This window comes from Micromys minutus (genome assembly GCF_963924665.1).
Source record: "Micromys minutus genome assembly, chromosome: 11".
Classification (NCBI taxonomy): domain Eukaryota; kingdom Metazoa; phylum Chordata; class Mammalia; order Rodentia; family Muridae; genus Micromys; species Micromys minutus.
Genome location: NC_137980.1, coordinates 29,233,518 through 29,255,953, shown reverse-complemented (window position 1 = coordinate 29,255,953; position 22,436 = coordinate 29,233,518).

Sequence of the window (22,436 nt, the reverse complement as noted above, 5' to 3'; positions counted from 1 at the left end):
TCACAGTTTGCTAAAGAAAGCCTTCAGGTTCTCATCAGTTCAATCTGCTTAAGAAAAATCACATGGAAGCATTTTCAGAGTTTCTGATATCATCCTACTTCAGGGAAAGTGTTCTGGCTCCATCTCTCTCTCTCTCTCTCTCTCTCTCTCTCTCTCTCTCTCTCTCTCTCTCTCTCTCTCTCTCTCTATCTCTGTCATACACACACACACACACACACACACACTCACACATTCCTTGAAAGTTTATTGTTTATTTCACTCTCTGGGCCTTTGACTGCCATTTCTGTTTATTATATTTTGTCAGACCTTAAAAAGCATGCCCAGCACAGGAATACACTGAATCAGGCATTCAATAAATCCCATAAATGTAATAATGATTGCCTATGGAGAGGCTAGGCCAACAGGCTTGGTGCCAACAAACCAGTGCCAATGTCAGCACAGAAACATCAACTCTAATACAACGCTATTGATATCAGTGGTTTAGTATTAGAGTAATATCATTGGCACTCATAGAAAATGGACCTGCAATCGGCTATCTGACCCCTCTGGCTCAGTTACTCATCCCATGTCTTAAGAGTACTTAGGCCTGTGGTGAGTGTGTGTATGGGGAATAAATAGGCATCCAGCACTACTGACGAAACCTGTCCTTTATGCCATTTCTTTGAGCAATTATTTTAAATTTTACTTATTTTCAATTTCATCAAACAATAAGGCATGTTATGTAATGGGACGGCTGGCCTTTTCTTGTTGTTTTAACCCACATGTGCTCTCAGTTCTGGGACAAGGATGATGCCACGCATCTCTATTTCTATTTTTTGTTTTTGCTTTTCAATTTTTCTCATGTGAGCACAACAAAATGTGAGCCTTGGTGTACCTTCTAAATTTATTACAGAATTCCTTTTCATACAGCCCATAATGACTTTTTACTTGCTAGCTCAGCCCTTGCTCCAACTTTAGACTATCTTCAAAAAGCTTTCGTATTTTCATGACAATGGCACAGCCACAACTGAGCTGGGTTTCAACAAGACATAAAACAGATCTTCAGTCTGTGAGACATGACGTAGCACTGCTGTGAGTCATGTTTGTGGAAGGATTTAGGCAGGTAAGTCCTCCATAAAAATGCTTTCCAACTTCTACAACACTCAGGATGCTGGATTTCAAGAGTAATTGTGATCTTCTTTGAAGATATAAGACTCTGTGTCCAATACTGTTTCTGAAGGACTTAGCCCAGTGGCCTAGTTCTGATTTAGGAGTGGTGCTAGGTCATGGCCATAATCTATAACTGAACTTCCCTAAGACAGTGACACATATATGCATGCTAAGGCTGCTCCACTTCTTAGTCTCTATCATTGTCTTACAGGGTGTGAATATCATATTCCCTGTCATCATCACTGGAGATTTAATGATGGGCATAAGATATAAGATCCTGTGTTCCACTATCACTGAGGAGGTGGAACATGTCATTACAGTACACATGAGAAACCACAGGACTAACTTTTTCTAATAAAACTATAATGTGGACAAAGGAAATATTGATAGATTAAACTCCAGTGAAGATGGGAGATTTTCACAGATCACTATAACGTGAGGGCCGTTCTGTACTAAGGGAGAAATGGCTAGTTGCAGCACTGTGAATGAAGGAACAACCTGTCATTCAAAGAGATTACATGCCTGAAAAGAAAATTAACAGAACCTTAGACAAAGAGTGTGGACCAGAGGAAAAGGCTGGATAAAAGAGATAAAAACAAAAACAACTTGCTCAGCCTAAAACATGTATTCTTACCTCACATTTTGCCAAGTGGCAGTGAGTGGCCGTTAAGGCATCAGAGAGAAACAACAGACCTCCTCACTTCCACAGAGTTCAGATTCAAGTAGTTTGTTTAAGTCAAATCAAAGGAGAATGTTAAAAGTATCTGAAACCAGAGTCCAATCATCCTCAATCAAATATTGACAACATAAAGTAGTTATTTGAATTTCAGGAAGCTGGAAGTTACGCTGATCATAAATGGAGCCAAGCCAAGGTCCAGTTCATCAACGCACATAGTGCCCATCTTGTAGTGTGTATCCGAAATAAACAAAAATAAATGAACATCATCTCCATTTGCATTATTCTGTGTTCTACATGTGAGCTTCTAGATACTCGTATTTCAGAAAACGACATTGAGTTTCTACATTGAGAAAGCAAGGAAATGTTATTCATAATTAAAATATGGTCCACAAACCTCTCAATGGTTCAGTTATTTTAATTAACAACATTTTTGGTTAGTTTTTAAAATTTATTTATTATATGTAAGTACTGTTGTCTTCTGACACACCAGAAAAGGGCATAGGATCCCATTACAGATGGTTGTGAGCCACCATGTGGTTGCTGGAAATTGAACTCAGAACCTCTGGAGAAGCAGTCAGTGCTCATAACCACTCAACATGATTTAAAATGAAAATATTTTTAATATGCTAAAGAGTTTGGAAAGAGAAATTGTAATGATAAAGAGAAGGGATAGTGTAAGAGAAAAATACAAGCTCTGGGGAAACAATAAGAAGGCTCAAATGGAAAATGAAGTGTTAGAAACTAACATTTTCCAGAGATTTAACATTGTGTGGGAGAGAAAAGACATCGGCAAAACTTTAGCACATATCAGTGAGAGAATCTCACTGCAGTTGTCAGAGAGAGTGAAAACAGAAACACATAAGGTGTCAGATTTCCCAGAAAGCAAGGAAAGAGAATTTCCTTGAAGAAATAATGGCTGAAAAATGTCCAGGTGAGATGAAAACAGTAATATGTAGGACCCCAATTCATTAAACCCCAGACAGAGTAAACAGTGAGCTCAAGAAAGCCACACTGGGGTATTGTTACAATCAAACGATTTAAAACCAAAAATACAAGGTGAGAAATCCACACCAACTCACCTGAACTATAAAAACAGGAGATGACATCTTCACATGAGGGGACTTGCAGTGGAGGAGATGGGAGAACCTCCGGAATGGCATGTATGTCACTAAATATTAAAAGGAAGTCTTTGTTTAGCATTTTAAATTTTACATAGGTGAAAAAACTCTTTGAGACAAAAGTAAAATATTAGGGTGGGTTTAATAACACATAAAAACAATACAAAATCCTCAAATTTAGTATGACCATGACAAGGTATCTTGGGTCTCCATTGACCATGACATGGTGACTTGGTCTCTGTTGACTATGACATGGTGACTTGGTCTCTGTGGATTGTGACATGGTGACTTGGTCTCTGTGGATTGTGACATGGTGACTTGGGTCTCTGTTGACCGTGACATGGTGACTTGGTCTGCGTTGACTATGACATGGTGACTTGGTCTGCGTTGACTGTGACATGGTGACTTGAATCTCTGTTGACCGTGACATGGTGACTTGGGTCTCTGTGGATTGTGACATGGTGACTTGGGTCTCTGTTGACCGTGACAGGATGTCTCATGTCTCTGTCTTCCTTTTGGGCCACTTAGTACATTTGCTATTTCTGACTTTCTAGATCATGTTTTTAGTCTTCTCTTTTATCTTTCATATCCACATTTGCTTGCATCAGTTTCTATGTCTCCTCTGAGGATTAAAATGCATACTTTTCACCTCCCACAATCTAATGAATGACTATTATCATACTCATGGAAGAAAAGGTTTTGATATAAGTCACTGCTTCTCTATGACGGCAGCTTGCTCCAGCAGAGAAGCTGGGTTCAGTTCCCAGCACTCACAGGGTAGCTCACGACCATCTGTAACTACAGTTCCAGAGATCAGACACCTTCACTTGGTCTCTGCAGACACTGTATGGATGTGGTGCACAGAAAAACATGATGTGAAAAATTTACACACATACAATAAAAGTAAACCAAGAGCTGTAGAGATGGCTCAGCAGTTCAGAGCACATTTTGTTCTTGCAAATACAAGAGTTCCCTGCACCCACATGGTGCTCACAACTGTCCATAACTCCAGTTCCAGGGGATCCTGGTGCCCTCTTCTAATAAACGCAGGCACCAGGCACAAATGCAGCACACAAACATAGGTGTGAGCAAAAAATCCCATACACATAAAATAAAATATAGTTTAAAATGTTTAAAGAAAAATAAAAATAAAAAAATTAAAGAATAAAGATTCCTGAAATTTAGAAGGTAGAAAAAAATTTTCTTAATAATAAAATAAGAATCTTAAAATAACACCATGAAGCTAACATTATCCAATGGCGAGAGAAATCTCTTTAAATTTGAAGTCAGATTGTATTGGATGCTTAAGGAAAATGAAACAAAACTGCAAACTATAAAGATAGGGGGAGTGTGCAGGGATGAGAAGGGAGGAATGGGGGATGGTCTGTATGAGGAGGTACTGGGAGAAGGGGAGCTGATGTTGGGATGTAAAATCAATCAATCAATTTGAAAAAGCAAAAACAAAACCCCCAAACCATAAAGGTCACAAAAATAAGTAAAATCCTATGATTATTAAATCACAAAATTATTTTAGTACTCAGAACTCTTCAAAAATCACTATTAAGATGAATGAATTATTTTAGCAAAGTCAAAAGTTCAAAGTCAATACAAAAAAGGAAATATACCTTTCTGTACCACTAACACACATTTTGAGGACAACATTAAAAAAATAGCCTCAGTGACAGTATCATCAACAAGCAAACCATTAAGAAGTAAATACCTTAAAAAATGAAGAAGTTGGCTGCAGGATATTTGATTACACTATGAACCCCGAGAGTACATAATTCACTGGACAACCTGTTTCTAGTTGTGATGCTCAGCCCTAGCCTAGCACACACCTCTAATCCAAGAGCTTTCTGTTTATTTTAAATAGGATTAGATAAAAACAACAACAGATCAACAGGCAGCCCAAGCAACCAGTTGACAGAGAGTGACAGTAGGAAAACCCATAGAAACGAAGAAGTCAGGAGAACAGACACAAGAAAGTAGAAGGGAAAGACTTTCAGATTGAGAAGTTGTTGAGGCACCGTGAAGAAGGAGCGCTGCTTTTCTTTTGGCGATATTGGCTGAGGAGAAAGATCACTTGGGTGCTTTCTCTGCCTCTTTGAGCTAACAAGCTTTCACCCAGATATCTGGCTCCTGAGTCTTTATTGGTAAAAGTAAACATTTGAGATTTTATTAAGAACAACACAAGTCCAATATATAAGTTATAAACTTTTCTGAAGGAACTTTTAAAGTCCTAAGTAAATAAAAACATCATGTTTACAAATTCAAACACTGTCACATTTCCTCACCCTTAACAATTTAATTCTAGCTAATGGGAGCAGGTGCAAAGACTCACGGCCAGACATTATGTGAGGAGCCAGTGAATCTCCATAGGGTCCCCTTCTCCAGAGCACAGGGAACTCCAAGGGGGACAGGAAAGAAAGGCTGCAGGAGTCGGAAGGGTTGGAGGACACCAGGAGACCACAACCCAGTGAGTCAGCTACGCAGGGCTCATACGGGCTCACAGAGGCCGAAGCTGGAAGAGCAGAGCCTGCAGGCATCTGCAGATATGTTACATTGTTAGCTTTTGCTTTTGTTAGACTCTAACGGTGGGATTGGGTGTGCCTCTGACCCTTTCCCTCGTATTGATTAGCCGTGTCCAGCTCTGATGTGCCGGCTTGTACCTTGCTGGATTGTGTTCTGTTTTGTCTGATTTGGTTGTTGTCTCTTAGAGGCCAAACGTTTCTGAGGGGAAACAGAGGAGGAAGTGGAGGAAGGAAAGAGAGGGAGTGGGAGGGAGCTGGGAGAAGTGGAGGGAGGGAAACTGTGGTCCAGGATATATTGTATGAGAGAAGAATTTATTTTTAGTTTTAAAAAAGAAAGACAATAATAGCTAACAAATGAAACTGTAAATGTATAATAGAAAGGACCCAGAAGAGTCAAAATAACTACAAAAAGATCAAATTAAGAACCTGTTTTTTAGTTCCTAACTTTGTGGCTTGCCAAAAATTTAAAGTAATGAAGTACCTTCATAATGTTATGAAAACATACACGCTGTTAGCGGCTTAGCTCGGCAGTTCCAAAATATAGTTCTAGAGTTGTCTAGGTACTAAATATTTCATAAAATTAATAAATAAATCTATTAGGGAAAGAATCGTGGCTTCAGTACACGCGGCTGGAAAGTATGGTCAATGTATGGGAAAGCACGCATGACGTCCACACCGTAGCCGCATGACGTCCACACCGTAGCCAAACCCAGTTTAGGAGGTATGCTGCTTCAATTTGATGGAAACTGGGATCTCTTGGGAAAAGGGAACCTCAGTTGCAAAATTGCCTCCATCAGACTGACCGGTAGCCATGTCTGGGGCGGGGCATTTCTTAAGGATTGAGATGAGAGGGTCCAGCCTCCTGTGGGCGGTGCCTCCCCTGGGCAGGGGTCCTGGGTTGTATAAGAAAAAAGGCTGAGCGCTGGGGATAAGGCAGTGAGAAGGTTTCCTTCACGAGTCTCGAGTCCCGTGTTCCTGACTCAGCTCCTGCCCTGCTTTCCCTTGATGCCGTGACTCAGGAAATAATCGTAGGTCAAATAAATCCTTTCCTCCCAAGTTGGTTTTGGTCATAGTGTTTGGTCATAGCAACAAAATGCAAAGTAGGAAAAAGATGAGTCAGATGAGCTTTTGGGATCACAGAGAATGTATCGTCTTGTGAGGCACTGATGTCCGAACAAGCACAAAAATGACCCAGAGATCTTTAAAGGAAACAAGCTAAGCAGTCAGAATTAAAAGTCAAAGAGGACGTTATAAAATAAATAAACAAATCATTTGGGACAATGTAACTGTCACATGTATCGGTGATAATGGATTCCTCTCTGGGATTTGTACATTTTTTCTACAACTAAATGGTAATGAGGACAAGCAATCAGATAACAATTGATAAAAGACATGAATGGATACGTCACAATGAAGGCGTGGGGTATAGACAGAGAGAGGGCCAGGTAAAGCCACGGAGAGACTCATAACCGCTTAAAATGACATGCATGAGGGATTGTGAGCCCTCAGCCCTGAAGGAGACATTTCTGTTAACCCCCTTCCTCTCATGGAAGCTCGGGACACACGAGAGGAGAGAGAGATGCAGGAGCTGGAGTGCTGTGGAAAGCTGCTGTCTGGATGTGACGTGGCTGTTGCACTGAGTTCACGGCGGAGAGTGTGTGTGAGAGTCCAGACACCAGCCCTGGTGGAAGGCACTTGGGAGGCCCCACCTCTGCGGGAGAAGATCCTGGCAGTAGACAGCTACTGAAGAGAGACTGTTGTTACATGCTGCACACTCTGGTGTGTGCCCTCACACCTGCGGACATATGAGCACTGAGCTTAATAAGTTATTGTTTTCTAAAAGCAGCAGATGTTTAGCAGAAACTACTTACAAAAGGGGTCTGTACACTGCCGATGAGAATGCAAAAAAAAGGTACAAAACATCTTTTTTTGACATTTTTCTTCCTTTTTTATTGGATATTCTCTGTATTTACATTTCAAATGTTATCCGCTTTCCTCCCATCCCCCCCCCTTCCCCTTGCCTCCAAGAAGGTGATCCTTCTCCCAGCCACCCTCTCCCACCTCAGTGCCTTGTCATTACCCTACACTGGGAAAATGAGCCTTCACTGGGCCAAAGGCCTCTCCTCCCATTGATGCCAGACACTGCTGTCCTCTGCTACTTATACAACTGGAGCCATGGGTGCTCAATGGTTGGTGTTTTAGCCCCTGGGAGTTCTAGAGGGTTTCTTTGGTTGATAATGTTGTTCTTCCCACAGGGTTGCAAACCCTTTCAGCTCCTTCCATTCTTTCTCTAGCTTCTTCTTTGGGGTCTCTGCGTTCAGTCCGATGGTTAGCTGCAAGCTGTATCTTCATGGCTCTGGCAGAGTATCTGTGACTGTTTACTACTACCTTGTAGCCTAAGAAATTTATTTCAAATATTTATTAATTAAAAAAATTATCCTGTAAAAGATGTGTACAACAGTTGATGCTAGAATCATTTAAATGAACATTAATGGGAGGTGGGGTAAATATCGGAATAATAACCCAGCCCCCCCCCAAAAAAAAAAAAAAAAAAAAAAAAAAAAAAAAAAAAAAAAAAAAAAACCTACTCACCCACACAAAAGCCATGGAAACCACAGGCATCCTGGGAATGATAAAAAGCAAACCACAGATGAGCCACGTGCTATGGGCTCTATATTTGTGAAGTATAGGCAAAGGTCACACACACGGTAGAAATCAGAGTGGAGACCAATTCGGGGATTGGAGAATGACTAGCAACAAGGATAGGCTTCCATTTTTCAAAAACTACTTTAATAGGGGTTCCCAAATGCTTCAACATCCCCTTCCAGCCCACTGTCCAAAGATAGGGGAGAAAGGGTAAGTAAATAGGTGTCTTACCTTATCATGACCAAGATGCAAGTTGGGGGGAAAGGGTTTATTCAGCTTACACTTCTACATTGCTATTCCTCACCCAAGGAAGTCAGGACTGGAACTTAAGCAGGTCAGGAAGCAGGAGCTGATGCAGAGGCCATGGAGGGATGTTACTTACTGGCTTGCTTCCCTAGCTTGCCCCAGCTTGCTTTCTTATGGAACCCAGAACCACCAGCCCAGGGATGGCACTGCCCACAGTGGACCCCTTCACCCTTGATTACTAGTGAGAAATGCCTTACAGCTGGATCTCATGGAGGCATTTCCTCAAGGGAGGCTCCTTTCTCTGTGATAACTCCATCTTGTGCCAAGTTGACACAAAACCAGCCAGTACCAGGAGATGTGGACCTCTTTAGAAGTAGTTCTTTGGGGTGGTTCCAATCTCTGCTTTTCAGGATACCAGCAGTCCTGTTCAAAAGTGTCACCAAACATGAATCATCAATGGGTGGCACTATCCAGCAGAAACTGCTAGGTCTTGGCCATACCAGCATGAGTCAGCAGAGTGACCAGGTCCAGCTGGAATGCCAGGAGTTCTCTGCCATGTGTCTCTCAACAAAGTGAAGATCAACAAAGATGTGAGACCAAGGAAGAGCTTCACAGCTGTCTCTGCCAGCCCCCATCACTGTCCATTGAGTCCCATTTATACTCTCTCTGAACATCGTGTGTCGTCCCATGGGTCTTACCTCAGCAAAACACCAAGTGAGTCTGCATCACATGACACAACCAGAAACTTTCATTTCAACGGGGTATACGTTAATTGTCTTGTTGCTTACAAAAAAATAGCTGAATGAAGGAAAGGTTTATTTTGGCTCACAGTCCAGAGCTTTGGTTCCTTAAAGTGGGAAACCACAGCAACAGAGGAGCTCGAGGCAGCTGTTCACATGGTCAGGAAGGGACTGGTGTGCATGATGCTCAGCATTTAATTTGGTTTGGCCAATCAGGCTTTGTCTTTCTATATCTATTACCTAATCTAGAAAAATCCCTCCAAAGTTTTCCCAGAGATTTGTCTCCATGGTGATTCTAAATTCTGTCCAGTGGACACAGCTGAGCATTACACAGGGTGTGTGGGCAGATTCTTGCATTGGTGGAAATGCTGTGAGTACAGATTGGGATGTTCCAGAGATGTCACAGTTCTGAGAGCATCTTGAACTACAAAGGGAGCTCTGGCTTGACTTTATAGTTGTCATCCGGGAATGAGAAAAGAACATTACTTTCTATATGAAGAGAAGGGCGTCAGTAAGCAAGGACGCAGATAGTCATAAGTGATGACAGTAGAAGAGAAGAAAATGAGTTGAAGGTTCTGGGGAGGTTCTTCAGAGAGATGAACTTTTGTGGACTGAGCACTAAAGGCAAAGTGGATGCTGCCTAGGAGAGTGTCCTAGGAGAGGGGTTTAAACAACATAGGCAGGGCATGGAACTGACAAAGGCTTGAGAACTGTTAGGCACAAGGCAAATTCAGAAGACCAACCGTAGTGGCTGGCTATCAGCTGAGGAGTAAAACAGTAGGTTAGATTGTATATGGGATATACAAGATCACATTAGTTATGTGAGTTTTTTGCCCCTAGAGACACTGGAAAGTATCTTCGCAGGAGGCTGAGATGGCTGAAAAACTTAAAACTTGTCTTAGAAAACATGACCAATGGTGTGAAATGGTCAACAAGGGAGCATGGAAATCACTTGGGAGGTTACTACCCTGGCCTGGAATCATGGTATAAATTTGGGTTAGGACAAAGGTAATACTGGTGCCCGCACCAGGAACAGCTACTCCGAACCGGGCGAAGGCCTAAGGGTTTGAAAGAAAGACACAACTCCATTATTCGTGTGACCAGAAATATTTTACTCCATCTTAAACTGCAAGTCAGTCACGACTGACTCCAGTCTCAGTGTATACACTCAGGTAATTACAGAGGAGTTATGCAAATTCCCTAGCTGCTGGGTGGAGGAGTCACCCCCTAGCATGAAGTCTGTAACTGGGGCAACTGGAAGACCAGGTGTGGAGTAGGCTTGTGACTGGGACAACTAGCATAACAAAAGGAGGGTGTGCTGCTCTCCCAGAGTCAAGGCATGCAAGCTGACAGTCAGGCTAACCCCAAGCAGATGGGAGTTGGTTATGATTTTTCCAACATGTAATGGGGAAAGAGAGATACAGGGCATAAGTTCAGCATGAGATCAAAGGTGTGGTGGTTTAAATATGCTTGGCCCAGGGAGTGGCACTATGAAGAGTTGTGTGTCTTTGTCAGCGTGGGCTTTGCAACCCTCCTCCTTTCTGCCCAAATCCAGTCTGCTCTTGGCTTCCTTTGGATGAAGATACAGAACTCTCAGTTTCTCCTGCACCATGCCTCCCATGCTTCCTGCCTTAATGATAATGAACTGAACTTCTGAACCTGTAAGTCAGTCCCAATTAAATGCTGTCCTTATAAGAGTTGCTTTGGTCATGGTGTCTGTTCATAGCAATAGAACCCTAAGAAGGAACATAATGGGAAAGAGAAACCGGGAGGAGTATAATACCAGCCACTAAGGTATGACACGAAATCGAATCATAAGGGCAAAAAAGAGCTGATTTGTTGAGCAGATATGGATTGGTGTGCCTTTGAGACCTCTAAGTGGATATTGATTGAGTAGTTGGAGCACACAAAAATGATCTGGCCTGGAAATGTATTTACTGGAAATTTGGGAGTCGTTCACTTCTGCTAATGAAACATTTCTGATGTCATTCAGGAAGTGATTAAAGCCAGAGAAGAGTTTAAGGCCAAGCACTGAGAAACTCCAAAACACTGAGAGCTGGCAAAGTAGAGAGGGAACAGCTAGGGAATCAGAGTGACGGGTGGCAGCTGGTATGCACGTCAAGGTGGAAGAAGCTTGCAGGGATGGAGAAATGGTCTCCAAGATCTAACACCACTGCGTGGTTCAGGAAGAGAACTAAAAGATGCCTAGACTAGGACAAGAGATGTCCACAGAAATTAAAACTAGAGGTCTCCAGACAAGAAGAGGACCCTGGATTCACAGAAATCTTCTGTAACTGTGTGAGGCATGCATCCTTTTCTGAGGATATGATGTGTCGATTCCATTGTAATTATCATGTGAGAGTCACCGATCTGCTCACCAAAGCTTACCTGTATGTACGATTGTAAGTGGGATTCCATTTTCAGACTTTGGCATCTACAGATCCATGCTGAAGAATATTGATATTTATTTTATCTTTCTCATATGGCTAGGGAGAGAACATAAAGGTGGTTTTGATTTTGTTGTTGATTAACAGAATGAAGACATTCTGCTAATATTTCATAGACCTTTTAAAATTCATGAAACAGTGTTGAACGTATGCTTAGAATAACTGAATTTATATACTTTAATTGCTTTGTAAAACAGGCAGTTGGCTGGGGCCATTAAAAAAGTATATGAAGTTGGCTTTGAGAGAACTTCACAAATTAAACGCTTATAAAATAATAAGTAATCTTTATTATATGTACTTCATGGGAAGAGATATAAAAGACAAGGAGGCTCTCGGTGTCATAATTGGTAGACAGGTGCAAGGCAAAAGGAAAGATATTGTTCTCATACATCAAGACAAAGTTCTGGAACTTTCTGTCCCTCCAACCTTCAGCACACTGCAACCAAAACAAACTAAACCAAAACAAAGCTCCCATATATCAGGTGTCTAGTAGCGTATTAAAAAAATATTGCTTTTTCTATTTTTCATTTCATTTGGCTTCATTTTTGTAAATAGAACAAAATACACCTATAAACATCATTAGTTGTGTGTTAACCAGTGGGCAGTCAGATGGAAGTTAACTGAGAAACAAAATGTGCCAAGACTTAAATGTTGCCCCTGATATTCTGTGACTTGTTAGTTCTTGGGCATTCACTCCCAAATGCATTTGTGTTTCTGTAGGAGGAGGGTGGCAAAAATAATTAATTTTTCTTTCTCAATAGTAGATAGATTTTGCATCGTCTATGTGTCAATGAACACATAGGTCAGCACTCAGGGTCTAAAATGCTAATGTCCACTCATTCCCAAACAGAGACGAATTTTCATTAATGTCTCTGTTAAAACTACAACTGCGTTGCCTGAGACTTGTACCATGAAATCTTCTTCTTTCAGTCACATATGGAGATCCTTCCTCACTGAAGATGTTTGGGGTATTGTTTTCGATTCTGTGAAATGAGATATACTTTATGTTTGACAAGATATGAGTCGTGAGGGCTTTTGGCTTTCTCATGGAGAGAGGGAAGCCCACAACACTGTGGTGGTAGGGCGAATTCATGGAAGACCTTCTTTATCCGTGAAACTCTCCTTGCCTGTGTCATTCAGCATGAAAGCAGTTCAGGACACATGCCAAGACGATGATAAGGAAAGATCTATTATACAGCAGTGACTGAGACCACAAAAATAACACAGGTTCCCTAAAACCTGAGGTATCATTTTCAGAAAAAACAGGTTTCAAGTACTTGGGAAAATTAAAGGAATTTAGATACAATTTTATTTGTGTATAGGACCATTTGTTATATGTCAAGGTATATTAAATCTTTCACTTTATTTTTATGTGTATAGGCATTTTGCCTCCAAGTATGTCTGTGTACCATGTATGTGCAATCCTGGAGAAGGCCAGAAGGGGGCATCAGATGCTGGGGAACTGGAGTTGCAGGGAGTTGTAAGTGACTTTGTGGGTGCTAGACATCAAACCCAGGGCTCTGGAAGACCTGACAGTGCTTTTAACTACTGAGCTCTGGCTCCAGCTACATTAATTTCTTAAAACCACGGGTTATGACTGTAAAGCACCAGGTCATCTTATTTTAGCAGTTTCCCCCCCCCCTTCTTTGTAGCCCCACAAGGGAACTACTTCAACAATAACATGAGGTCAGCACTTCAAAGATTCCCTGGAACATAGCTTTCTGATGTTGTCATAGTGCCTTCCTATCAGACCTTTACTACACTTGTTCTCTGAGAGGCTTGACTGTTTGGAGGCAGGAAGACTGTCTTCGGAGAGGAAGGGTTTTCCACCACAGAGCTTGTTTATAAAACTCTATTTCAAGCTTTGGAGAAAGTGTTTTAAGTGGGCATTCTAAATCTGGTTTTTAGAACTAACAGCATTGTTGAAAAATAGAATGTAGAAATTTTGGTTTGGTCAGCATCAGGGAGGTCAGCATTAGAGCAGTCAGGATTTACCCAGATTGCCTTACTTTAGCACAGAAAGTCCGATGTCCTTGAAAAGCCCCCAGTACAGGAAAAGTGAGGAGGCAAACCACTCTAAGGCGGTGACACTGACCTTGGGCTCTCTGGGTATCTTGACTATCAAGGTATGTGGGGCTGAATGGAGAATACCAAGTATATGGTGAAGTTCGGGTCTATGGTAGTTTCTATTCTGTGCTGACGTCACTACCAATTGCAATAAACCCTAGCTGTATAGACAGACACAAAGCAGCGCATAAAGTCTCTGTCTGCTAATTCCTCTTCTGACTGTGTGTGGTCACTTGACATCAGAATAGCCAAAGGGACTAGACTGTGGGTCATATGCAGAACTTCTAGGACATGTTCATATTCCTCTTTTGCATATGGACTTTGCACTTTCAGAGCACTCAGTTCTCTCTCCCATGGAAAAGCCTACTTTGTATTTCTTTCATCCTCTAACAGGAAGTTCAATTTTAAAAATTACAACGTGAACATTAAAACTAAGCACACACAAACACACACACACACACACACACACACACACACACACACACACATGAATGAGAGATGGGGGAATAGAGGGAAAAATCTATTATACATGCTATCACTACTTCAGAACTTCCCTCCCCGACTAAAAGGAAAAGGGAACAAAATATCTTTTCTATAGTAAAGATAAATAATTTTTTCTTTATAAATAAATTTACTACATGGCGTGCACCCTGTTTTCTAGTTTTCTATAGTGGCTTATTTTACTTTTTTAAAACATGGCTCAAAATGGTGTTTATCATGATTAATCAACTCTATTGAATGAATCCACCAACAGTTCATGGCACACAATATGAAGAGTACTCACTGAGATCTCCTCAAAGGGGAAGTTAAAGAAGAATGTCCAGAAAGGGGGTGGGTAAGGTAATAAGGAGCACTCACTCTGTTCTCAGCAGTAAAACATCATCCTTGCCAAAGCAAAGTGGAGACTGGGACTCATCTGCTTCTGTGATTTCTGCACTCTTATACTGATCATGTCCACAGTTTTGTCCTAGCGTAGACTATCTGCTGCTTCAGTCCCTATAGTCAGCTTGCCTTATTAGAGTAAGCGACTCAAAATCTGTATTGCCTCAAACCAAGCAGATTGACGTGAACAACTTCTGAGATGGGCATGATGTTATGTGATTGTCATCCTAGAAGTTAGAGGGAGGAGGATCAAGGGTTCAAGGTTAGGGAGGAGCTGAAGAGATGGCTGAGTGGTCAAGAACACTGACTGTTCTTCTAGAGGACCCGGGTTCAATTCCAAGAACCCACATGGTAGCTCACAGCCATCTGGAACTCCAGCCCCTGAGGAAACAATGCATTCTTCTGGTCTCTGAGAGCACCAGACACACATGTGGTACACACATACATGTAAATAGCATACACACACAGAGGGGGGAGGGGAGAGAGAGAGACAATAAATAAGACACAATTCTAAAAATAGTATTAAAGAGTTCAAGACCAATGTCAGCTATACAGGAAGTTCAAAGGCATCAGGAGCCACACCAATCCTGTATTAATAACAGCAATGGCAAATACATAAAGGAAAAGAGATACCAAGAACGGAACGCCTGCTCCTAAACATGCCTAACACTGGTATGTACGGACTAAATTCATGTGCTCTGGAGCCCAGTCTCTCTACAGTGCAATGTCCTTAGAACTGAGACTTGGGAGTGAGTGGTTCAAAGAGACAGAGACCTCTCACATGCACTTGGTAACTTAGGCCACCCAGTCTACAGTGTCCTGCTACAACAGCCCCCTCGCTGAGACACACATTGTGTGTCAGTATCTGTCTTTAAGTGACATAGGCTTCGGTAAATTGCTATAGGAGCCAATCTACATCTCAAATCTCTTCTCCCCCCCCCCCCTTGTTTTTGTTTCCTCTAGAGGAGGAAGCTTGGGCAGAGAGGAGGGAAGAAAGTCAGCATCCATATTACTTTCAGTAGCATGCGAACAGACCCAATTCAGCAATATTTCTAGAAATAGATTTTGACCATATTATTCTTGACAAGGTATTTAGTCAACCAACTTTGCATTTTATAATACAGATTCCATAAGCGCTTATTAAAAAAAAGTAGTCCATTTAAATGAGCCATTTTAATGGCTCAACGATTAATTTTCAAGTAAAGAGAAATTGAATTGCCCCAATTGTGGATAATATTTGGCAGGAAGTTAGCTATCTTCTGAATGCAAAGAAAATAAGCAACTAAAAGGACCCTTACCAGAAAGCTCTTAGATGTATTGAAAGTCATTTATACTTTCAGTGCCTAATAACTGTAATTTATTCAGATCTCCTTTTCTGTTTTCAGAGAGGGTCTCATGTAGCCCCTTGCCTGCTTTGACAGCCTTTCTGTGTGTATAAGACTGTTCTTGAAATCAGAGATATGCTTGCCTTTGTCTCCTGAATGCTGTAATTAAAGGAATATCACCTGTCCACCTCTTTTTTTTCTTATATCAATGTTTGGCTATTATAAAAATTTCTATTATATATATATAATATATATAATTCTATTATATATATAATATATATAATTCTATTATGGAGGGAGGAATGGAAGGAGATGGGGGAGGACCTTTGCTGAGCAAAAATCACCATGTGCCAAAACAATAAAACCCATGTTTCAAATGCTAGAGGAATATTTGGGTTTTAGACTTTCTTAGCATATTACAGACCAGGGCCGCATGTCACAAAAGAAGTTCATGAACTGATTCTAAGTGCCATATTTTCTTCTATCAAGGCTTGGGGGACATGGAATGACCCAGTGTTGGAAGCTCTCGTGGGAAAGTCTGAGAGTGACTCTTGACAGTGAGGTGCAATTGAAGGAAAGATTTCATAAGTGTCCTCCTGCACTACATTTCCCCAGGGCACACGTGAAAAGTAAGACACGGCTGGGCTGATGTTTCAAAGATGAGCCTGCTGCTAAACAAATGCTTGAAGAGCAGGGATGGACTGTGAGCTTCATAGGGTATCTGGTCCAGGGTTTCCAGGACAGAAAAATCTCACAGTGAACCCACCTTAAAGTTGTACTCACTGATAAGTGGACACTAGCCAAAAAAGTACTGAATACCTAGGATATAATCCATAGAACTCAAGGAGGTTAACAAGCAGAAGGGTCTGAGTGAGAATGCTTCAATCCTGCTTGGGAGGGAGAAGAACATAATTATAGGAGGCAGAGGGAGGGAGGCACCTGGGTGAGAGAGGGAAGGGGGAGGGGACCATGATCAGGTATGGGGGAAAGAGAAGAGAGAAGCCCAGAGGGCCAGAAGAATTAATGGGAATATGCAATGGGGAAGGTGAGGGGACCCTTTAGAAAGTACCAGAGACCTGGGAGATAAGAGACCCTCAGGACTCAGAGAAGGCCTTAGTCAAAATGCCCAACAGTGGGAAGAGGGAACTCACAGAGTCCACTTAGAGAAGAAAGACAGGGCATCAAGTGAAGGTATTGGGGTTGCCATCCCACAGTCAAAAATTCTGACCCCAAAATGTTCCTGTCTAAAAGAACTGCAGAAACAACAATAGAGAAGAGACTAAGGGAAAGAAGGTTCAGTGACCAGCCCAACTTACAGTCCAGCTGAAGGGGGGGCTTCAAGGCCTGGCACTATTACTAATGTTATGGTGTGCTTACAGACTAGAGCCTAGCATGGCTGTTCTGAGAGGTCCAACAAGCAGCTGACTGAGACAGATACAGATACTCACACCCAACCAATGGACTCAAGTCAGAGACCCCTGTGGTTGAACTAGGGAAAGGCTGGAGGAAGCTGAGGAGAGGGGCTACCCCATAGGAAGACCAACTAACCCTTACCCTGAGATCTCTCAGACACTGAGCCACCAACCAGGCAACATACGAGAGCTGGTCCAAGGCCCCCAGACACATATACAGCAAAGGACTGCCCGGTTTGGCCCCAGTGAGAGAAGATGAGCCTAACCTTGGAGATGCCCTAGGTTTGGGGAGGCTTGGTGGGGGGGGGGGTGAGAGGGAACATCCTCTTGGAGACCAGGGAGGAGGAATGGGATGAGGAACTGTGGGAGGGGAAACTGGGAAGGGGCAATGGCTCGACTGTAAAAAAATTAAAATAACTTTAAAAAAGTGTTGTAATTGGCCATAAAAAGCTTTATTTGTTTAGCCAGTGCTTTGGGGCTGATGTTCTAGCTTAAGATTCCTTAATAGTAGTGTGCTTTCTCGCTTAAGATCTCGAGTTTCTTCATTTATCACAAGTACATGAGACACAGTGGTATTCACCGTTTAACTATATCTGCCTTTTAGATGTAGCCACTGTGAGAGCCAGAAAGGGTGGGAGAAAGATTGTTAGAAATAAAGACACATACAGATCCATATGTACTTATATTTAATATATGTGTGACAGTGAGATTTAATAGTTGCTGGCATTTACTCTGATGTTTTTCTTTCTCTAAAGGACTGAGGTGGATTTTCAAAATGATTTATCCTCGTGGCTCATACTAATATTTCAAATTTAAAATGTTGCTCCATAGAATTGCAGCTTTACCCATACGCCACAGAAAAACAAACCTTTTTAATATATTAAGGGTGTCAGTGTTAGTCATGTGATTTGTAATGCTTTTGCTTAAATATTGATCTTTCCCCAAATCCAATTTTTATTGATTTTGCTTAAATATTAATCATTTCTAATGACAGCTTAAAATATAGGCTGAGCCCCCAGAACATTCTTGCCATCCACTCCTGGTAGAAATAGAGTACATTTTAGTATGCTTCAAATTAAGTCAAACAAAAACATACTGCTTTTTCATTTCAGGGTTTAATGTCATGAATCAAAGGTTGGTTTGTATGAATCCAGGAATTGGTGCAGAGCGTGCAGTGTGGCTGTGTGTGTCCCTTCAGTGTGCAGTGTGGCTGTGTGTGTCCCTTCAGTGTGCAGTGTGGCTCTGTAGTGTCCCTTCAATGTGCAGTGTGACTGTGTGTGTCCCTTCAGTGTGAAATGTGGCTGTGTGTGTCCCTTCAGTGTGCAGTGTGGCTGTGTGTGTCCCTTCAGTGTGCAGTGTGGCTGTGTGTGTCCCTTCAGTGTGCAGTGTGGCTGTGTGTGTCCCTTTAGTGTGCAGTGTGGCTGTGCAGTGTGCAGTGTCTCCCTGAGCAAGGCAATGGCCCCTGTGTCTCCAGATGCTTTATCCATGTCTAGCTGTGTGACTGCTTTAGAAGCCAGTTCTAGATTGTAGGTCAGAGTGCTGTAGACTTTCGGCTGACAGGGCAGAGTTTAAGCATATGACCAGCAAGGTGCAAACCATCAGCAATAATAGTAGATGCAGCTTCTCCTCCCTTAAAAGGTTGGGAAATGCCTTGAACTCCTGGGAAATAGACAATGCTTCACTTCCTTGAATTAGCTAACAACTAGACTTCCGACAAGGAGACCAGTGTCTCTAAAGAGAGGGTCTGGGCTATAAAACAGAGCATAAGGTGGATTATGCTAGCATTTTGTTTCAGTGCTAGGAACTTTAAAATTTCCTCCCTGATGCCTTCACTGATCTTCCCAACGTGCATTGTTTAAGTTGCAAGTTTGTGGGTTAGCTTCTATTGTTTCTCTCGATGTTGGTTTTATTTTATTCCACTATGGTCTGATGAAATACAAGAAAAAAATTTAATCTGTTAAGGCTTTATTTGTGGTCTGTCATATGGTAAATTCTAGAAAAAAGTTCTAAGGGCTGCTGAGAATGTTATACATTTTCCATCTACTAGATGGATTCACTATTCTTATATTGAACCATGATAAACCTTTTCTCACAAGTAAATTGGCGGAAGAATACAGCATAGTAGCCAAGATGTGCCAGTCCTTGATGATACAAGGGGACTCCCTCACAAGTCAAACCAGGCAAGAGCAGGGTTGGGGGAAGGATGAGTTGGTGAAATGTAGGGAAAGGGTGCTGAGGAAGTAGTGTGTATCAACCTTCATGATCAAGAACAAGTTCTTTGTGTTTGGAGGCAGCTAGCCAGTGAACGTATCATGAATTTACAGAACTCCACTTTTATTACAGACCTGATTTAACCAAACCCAGTTCCAGTTCCAGCTATCCTATGCCAGCACCGTGCAGCTCCAGGAAGTTCCTCACTTAAACTTTCCCACTCAGAAAAAAAGTAAAATCTAACCTTAAATCAGCCATTCTGGAGAATAGGTCAGCAGAGCGTGGAGCGCATTCAAAACACTGGCCAGTGTGTGTCTAGTTTCAAAACGTTTTCACTATCCATGAAGAAAGCCACAGCAGAGGAGCCACACCCTGTTGTCTTTCTGGAACTCAGAGATGTACTTTCCACCCTTATGGGCTTACCTGTTCTGAACATTTCACATGCAACCCACACACTCCTGGCCCAGTATGCACTTTTAACTTCTTGGACTTCTTTTTGATGCTTGGGTCCTCCACCACATTCCCAATTTAAATTGCACCTTTTGGGACCATTGTATGAGCTCACATGATATTGTTGGTATAAAATGCCCTTCCTGTGTGTTGTTGTTTTGACTTGATGCAAGCAAGAGTTATCTATGAAGTGGGACCTCAGCTGAGAAATGCCTCCACCTGGATTGCCTGTATGCAAGTCTGTAGGGCATTTTCTTGATCAGAGAATGATGCAGGTGGGTCTAGCCCATGAGGGAGGTGCGTTGCCATCCCTGGGTGGTGGGCCTGAGTTGTATGTGAAAGCAGGGTGAGCAAGCCAGAAGGAGCAAGCCAGTAAGTAGCATCCCTCCATGGCCTCTGCATCAGTTCTTGCCTTCAGGTTCTAGTCTGAAACCCCTCCCTGAACTTCCTTTCACAATGCATGTGGCCTGAACACATGAGCTGAAAAAAACTCTGTCTTCCCTGAGTTGTTTTAGGCTACAGTATTATTTTGTACCAGTAATGTACTTAGTAAACAAAGATGATATCCCACACACAAGCCCTGAAGCTGTGCCAACTGCCAAATACTTTCTCTTTGACTGTTTGGTTTTAGGCGGCTGATCCTTGAATGTAGGTATTATACTAAATGGTGGAGATTTACTTAGCATAAACCCCTCACTCCTCTCATTGTGGAACTTCTTTAGTGCCTTGTTGGTGTGGGGGCATCCTGGGACTGTCATCTCGGGCTGTAATCCTGCCCTTTACTCTCACCTTGTCTCCCGCCTTCTTCTCCAAACACAGTGATTCTTCCATCTATTCGGTGGGTCCTGGAAATTCCCCTTTCATATCTGCGAAAACAGCGTGCTGACAGGCTTCGTCTTGGCACGACACAGCATGTGAGGCTCTATGTCACGTCCAAGAAACTTTGTTCATAGTTAATTTGTCAAATTCTTTGAGAGAACAGACATGGTGTTCCCTACTGAGCAATCGGCACAGCTGTGAGGCTCGACACTAGCCAAACAGAACCCAGTGGGAAATGTGTATTCAAAGTCCAGGGACAGCAATCATGGCTGAGTCCCTGAAAGTATACTGCCCTCACTTTGGGGACATAGCCTTCCCGGGAGCTCCTGCTGCCAACAAGCATAAGAACATAAATTGGCTGACTATGAAGGGAAGGGGTAAACTCGCAGAAAGGCATCTGTAGTTAACACTGTAATCTCATCCCGTCTCCACTGTCTCCTTTCTTTGCTCATTATCCTCTTCGAGTTCTTTTCTCCTCTCTGTGTCTGTCTCTCTCTTTCAGTCTCTCTCTGTCTCCTCTTTCTGTCTATCTCCTTTTCTCCTCCCCGTTTTTCCTCCTCCTCCACCTCCTCCTCCTTCTTCTCTCTCTCTCTCTCTCTCTCTCTCTCTCTCTCTCTCTCTCTCTCTCTCTCTCTCTCTCTCTCTCTCTCTGTCTCTGTCTCTCCTCCCCCTTTTGGTCATCCTAATATTTCCCTTCCATCTCTTTTGCTGCTTTGATCTTTGTGTGGTGCCCCTTTGACAATCAAGCAAAGGAGGCTGACCCCCTGACAAGCCATTATGGAGGGAGCTTGGCTTTGAAAAGAAACAAACTTTAGACAGCACTGGTGTGAGCCAGCACACTCCGTAAGCCTCTACCTTGACCTGGGCAGACAGTGGGTGGGCAATAGCCAGTGTGTACACAGTCTTCAGCAAGCACTCTTGATGAAGTTCCCCCAGCTGAGATGATCAAAGGCTGCTTTTCCCAAAGAAAGCAAATTTAGCTTTTATGAAAGACAGCCTGGCATCTCAGGTCTTAAAATGCCCTGTGTAGTCCAGGAGCTGGTCTTTGCCATCATGGGTAGGAAAGCAAGTACAGACCCATGAAGGTTAGATGTAGAAATTCAAGGCAGTGAGCCTAGTGAGATGGTCAATAGAATTAGGATCTTTTGTGCTTCAGTTTGGACTGATAGGTGGCTCTCTAAGGCACTCTCTAAGACTAATATACTCAGGGTAGAAAAGTGGGGCTTCTCATGAGTAACAAATGAAGGTTATAAGATTTCCCTTCCTTATTCTAGCGCTGTAGAATTTTGCTTCAATTTTTCAGAATGCTTACTATGTTAGTCTCACTGAGCTCTGCAGAGATCCTGTACGGAGAAAGAAGATTCTGGTAAACTTCTAATGAAATTTCTCAATGTGAATTTGCACACTCATGGGTGTGCCTAGGTGTGGTGAGCACTGTGTTAAGTCTGTCTGTTACCCTCTTTGTCTCTGACAAATGTGAGATGGCATTTGGGAAATATTGAGATTATATATAGAAAATAACATGCAGAAACTAGCCAGAAAGCCAGGAGATATCAAGGCAAAACTTGACTAGAGTATCTCTGATTCCAGAGACTGCAGTCCTTGTCATCTGCAAATGAAGGTCGACATCATGGTTAATGGCCCACTCCTGTCATAGACAGCTAGGGACTCATTTATTCAACAGATGCAAACAGGATAAGTACGTGCACATCTC